This window comes from Macaca fascicularis, chromosome 13 (genome assembly GCF_037993035.2).
Source record: "Macaca fascicularis isolate 582-1 chromosome 13, T2T-MFA8v1.1".
Lineage (NCBI taxonomy): Eukaryota > Metazoa > Chordata > Mammalia > Primates > Cercopithecidae > Macaca > Macaca fascicularis.
The window spans coordinates 17,307,879-17,313,177 of NC_088387.1; the positions used below are offsets into that span (position 1 = coordinate 17,307,879).

Below are 5,299 nucleotides of genomic sequence, written 5' to 3' on the forward strand. Positions count from 1 at the left end.
GGCCTCTCAAAGTGCTGGGACTACAGGCGTGAGCCAATGCGTCCGGCCCCGGGCCAAGGTTTTAAGCAGATGAATTAGTTATATTGTACTGAAGTACCAGATGACTCCCCCAGATTTCATTGACTTCACATATTTTGGGCCCACCAGAGCTTGCTGGCTGGGCGTTCAGGATAGAGGCTGCTCCCCTCTGCATGGCCATGCAGGAACCCAGAATCTTTCCATCAGGTGCCTTCGTCATCTCTGGGACCTCCTCCCACCTGCATCTACCGGTGGAAGGGGAGAGTGTGAGAAAAGCATTGGAGGCTTTTGTGGGCCAGCTCTGGAAGTGGCTCACGTTAGTCCATTGTCTCCCTTTGGCAAAAGCTGGTCATAGGACTACACCTAACACAAGGGGACTGTGAACTAGACTCTTTCTTTCTCTCTCTCTCTCCTTCCTTCCTTCCTTCCTTCCTTCCTTCCTTCCTTCCTTCCTTCCTTCCTTCCTTCCTTCCTTCCTTCCTTCCTTCCTTCCTTTCCTTCCTTCCTTCCTTTCCTTCCTTCCTTCTTTCCTTCCTTCCTTCTTTCCTTCCTTCATTAACTAGACCCTCCCTCCCTCCCTCCCTCCCTGCCTCTCTCCCTCCCTCTCTCCCTGCCTCCCTCCCTCCCTCCCTCCCTCCCTTTCTTCATTCATTTATGGTTTAGGCCCCATAGCCTACAGTCTTCTATTAGCGTGAGGGTCCCGAGGACCAGCCCCCATATATGATGGGTCCACTTGAGCCTCCTTAGGCGCCCCATGAGGGAGTGATATTTTGGGTAGGGAGCCAGGGACCTCGCCCGGCCTGACACCTGAGCCGGGGAGCCGCCCCAGTCCCCACCCCCAACCTCAGCAGAGGGCGGGGCGCGAACCGGAGTCAAATGTCTGGCCGGGTCCAAGGGCCTGAGCGCCCGGTTTAGGCTGGAAATGGTCTAGTTCTCAGAGGTGGTCTGGTCCCTAACCCGTCCCAGGCCCAGCCCCAGCCCGGCACCACCTGGAAGGTTCAAGTACGTGGAGGAGAGGAGTAAGGCGGACTTGGGCGTATGGAGAAAGGGGTGAAGGGAAAAAGAAGACTTGCTCTCAGGAGGGAGCGTGGCCTAGGGGCGGGAACCACGGGTCCTGCAGCGGGCGTGGCCGACTGTGCGGGAGGTCGCGGATCCACCGTGGGCGAGACCAGGCCCCAGCCCCACCAGGGCGCGGGGTGCACGGCCAGGTGGCGCCCCAACAGCTCCTGGTGAGAGAAGACCTTGCAACAGGCGGGGCAGGGCGCGCTCTGGCCGGTGAGTGCGCATGTGCACATTGAGCGAACTCTTCTGCGTGAAGCGCTCGGCGCAGACAGCGCACTGGAAGGCGCGCACGCCGGTGTGCGTGACCGTGTACTTGAGCAGGTAGTCGCGCAGCAAGAAGGATCGCCAGCACACGGCGCACTGGTGCGGCTTCTCCCCCGAGTGGATGAACGTGTGCTTGGTGTAGTTTTTCTCTGAGCTGAACGTCTTGGGACAGTGGCCGCACTCATAAGCAGGTGGCTCGGCACCTGGAGTGCGAGCAGAGGTGCCTAAGGGGGCTGTGGTGGGAGCAGCACAGGGAGCCGGGGCTTCCCACAGCTGAGTGCCGGGGGCTGCCTCGGGTTGGAGTGTGGGGTAGAAGGCGGGTGAGGGGGCAGGGCTGGCCCGGATGGTGCTGAAGGGAGTGGTGCGGGGGGTCCGGGAGCTCCCAAGTGAAAGGGGAAGGGTGCGACAGGCGGCCCTGAGGTCTTCACGCCAGGCGGGCGGGGTCCAGCCAGTATGCAGTCGGGCTGGACAGGGGTCTCGGTGGGACAGCCTTCGGGGACAGCGCCATCTGGAAATACGTCCTCTGCTGCCCCAGATCCCCGAAGAAAATCCCTCCCGCACCACTGTAGTCAGCGAGGCCAGTGGGTGCAGGGAACTCCTCGCACGCGCTGTCAGCAGCAGCAGTGAGGAAGCCGGCAGCACAGTCTGGGAAGGAATGAGGGGCCTGGCTCTCTCCTGGGCCGCCACCTTCGCCGTGCTCGCCATCGGTCTCATCGTCAGTTTCTTCGTCATCGTTGTCACCTCGGTCGTCAGGGGCCGCGGACAGTGAGGGATCAGCACCAAGCCCCTCGGATTTGGCAGGTGTGGGGGGCGCAGGCAGCTGCAAACGCGCAGGCTGGCGCTGCTTACAGCTGTGCGCGGCACAGGGGTGCCCCGGGGGTGCGCAGCCAGCAGGTGGCGCCGGCGGCGACGCAGCTGCGCAGGTGCCCGTGGCGGGGGCACAGGGGTGGGCAGGGGCGCGGGTGCAGAGGTGCTTGGGACTCGAGCGCCTGCGATAATCTGTGTGCATTTGTGATAACTGTCTGTATGCGAAGCACCGACGAAGCCGTGTGCACCTGCAGGGCTTCATCTTGTGCCACAAGGAGCGAACTGCCGTACAGGAACTCGACTAGCTGGCGCATCGTCTGCACGGGCACCACCGAAGGTACACGGATCTCAGAGTGGCCGAGTAGCAGCTTGTCTTGGAAGGGGGGCGAGTCGACTGCCAGCCGCAGCGATGTGCACGCAGCGAAGCTTCACGAATGCACACAGTCACGTCGCTGAAGTGCCCACCCAGCTTCTGCTCATTGAGGGTCTCAAGCAGAGAGCTTGAGAAGTTCTGCGGGTGTATATGGCGCACAGCCTCTGCAGTCGCCAACTCCGACTCCTCTTCAGGCTCCAGGCCCGGCCGTGGCCGCCTTCTCCCCGACTCCAAGGCGGCACTTCCGGGCGCTTCTCTTTATTTTTATACAGTTTTATTGAGATATACTTTACATGCTATCCAGCCCGTCTATTTAAAGTGTACCATGCAAGGGGTTTTTGTATATTCACAGAGTTGTGTAGCCGTCACCATCATTTTAGAACATTCATCACCCCAGAAGAAACCGTGTGCGCATCAGCAGGCACTGCCCATTTCCCCGATCTGCCCTGACCTAGGAAATCCGTAATCACTTTCAGTCTATGGATTTGCCTGTTCTAGACCATTCATATAAATGAAGTCACACAACACTGGGTCTTATGTGACTGGCTTTTATCAAAGTTTGCAAAGTTTATTCATGTTCATGGCGTGTATCAGTAGCTTGTTACTTTTTAGGTTTGACTTCTGTTACTTACCTTCACCATATTTTATCTCTTCTGCAGTTTGTGGGATTTAGGTTGTTTCTACCTTTTGACTATTGTAAATAATGCTGCTCTGAGCATTCACATACAGGCTTTTCACATGATTTCATTGCTCCAGATCTAGGAGTGCAGTTGCTGTATTATATGGCAAGCCCGTGTTTCACTTTTTGACGAAGTGCCAGACTGCTTTTCAAAGGACAGCAGCATTTTATATTCCTGCCAGCAATGTCGAGGGATCCAATTGCTACACATTCTCACAAACACTTATTGTTATCTGTGTCTCTAGTTATTGCCTTCCTGACGGATGTGGAGTGCTTTCTCATTGGTTTTGATTTGCACTGTTTAAATGAGTTATAAGATTGAACATGTTTTCATGTGTTTATTGGCCGCTTGTATATCTTCTTTGGAGAAATGTCTATTCAGATTGTCTCTCCATTTTAAAATTGTGTTATTTTCTTTTTTACTATTGACTTGTAAATGTTCAAACATATATATATATGTGTGTGTGTATATATATATATATATAGAGAGAGAGAGAGACGGGGGCTTGCTCTGTCGCAAGGCTGGAGTGCAGTGGCACGATCTTGATTCATTGCAACCTCCGCCTCCGGGGTTCAAGTGATTCTCCTGCCTCAGCCTCCTGAGTAGCTGGGACTACAGGCGTGCCCCACCACACCCGGCTAATTTTTGTATTTTTAGTAGAGATGGGGTTTCACCATGTTGGCCAGGATGGTCTCGATCTCCTGACCTTGTTAGTCCACCCACCTCAGTCTCCCAAAGTGCTGGGATTACAGACGTGAGCCACCACGCTTGGCCCAAACATATTCTTATACAATTCTCTTCTTAGATACAGGATTTGCAAACATTTTATCTCACATTGTAATTATTTTTTCATCTTCTTGAAAGTCTGCTTTGATACACGAATGTTTGTGATTTTTATAAAGTACAGTTTATGTATATTTTCTGTTATACTTGTGGTTTTGGTATCATATCTATAAAATCATTGCCTAACCCAAGGTCACAAAGTCTCAGTCTCATATTTTCTCCTACGTGTACTAAACTTTTGGCTCTTATATTTAGGTGTTTGATCCATTTAGGGTTAACTTTTATAAATGGTGTGAGGGAGGGGACTAACTTCAGTCTGTACATGTGAACATCAATCTGTCCCAGTACTTTTTTTTCTTTTCTTTTTTTTTTTTTTTTTTGCGATATAAGCTTTATTCAGGGAATTTATGTACAGGGAGCCCAGGAGCAGCAGGCGAGACAAGAAATCCCCTCGTGTTTGTCAAACGCATGCAGGTTATATGATATTCTTCCCAGAGCAACCTCCACTTAGCAACCTCTGCCAAGAAACCCCCACCTAGCCCAAAACAAAAGGGCTTGGTTCGTTGCATGACCTCTGATCCAAGGAATGTGCCAGCGCTAAAGTGTTCCTTATAGGTATGATGTAAACATTTGGATTAGCCTTTTTGTTCAGCTGGGAACGCTGAACAAAAATTCACCGAGGAACATACAGTCATTTTCAGAAGATGCTTGAGTTGTAGCTGTCTGACAGGACAAGCCAAACCTGCGCTGCACCCCAGCATACCTTTGAATGGCCCTCAAATTCTCACCACACTGTTTTTCTGTGGTTTCCCTGGGGCCAGTTTTGGGGAAGAGCATTGCTGCCAAACAACCCAGCAGCAATATAAGCCACAACAAAGGATTGTAAATGCAGTTGCAATTACACTAGATACAAAGTTCCTCCATGTGTCTGGGACTTGATTAAACCATGAGGTGATAGGACCGTAAGACAAAGACTATGACTGGACTCTGGTTATCTAAAGCCAGCATAGCCTGTATTATGTTATGAAAGTAGTGAGGGCTATATACACAACATTTTGTTTTAATTAATGCACAAGTTCCACCCTGGGCAGCAGTTACGGGATTTTAGGTCATATGTCCTGGGTCACACAATTTTGCAGAGGAACATACCTGACTCGATGGTTTCTTCATTGAGAAGATTAAAAGGATGATGAGTATCACAAAGGCTGCAGCCATGTGTTTAGCCAGGGCCTCAGTTGCCACTCTGCGATTATGGTTGCCATTTTGGACGTAAACATGGCCAAAGGGAAGAACCACCAGGATGCACATTTCT

General features: G+C 52.0%; 1 pseudogene; it reads right to left on the minus strand.

The window, feature by feature from the left end:
- Positions 1-1,208: 1,208 nt before the first annotated feature.
- On the minus strand, positions 1,209-4,824 carry LOC102123664 (zinc finger and BTB domain-containing protein 45 pseudogene; annotated as a pseudogene).
- Between the last annotated feature and the right edge of the window lie 475 nt (positions 4,825-5,299).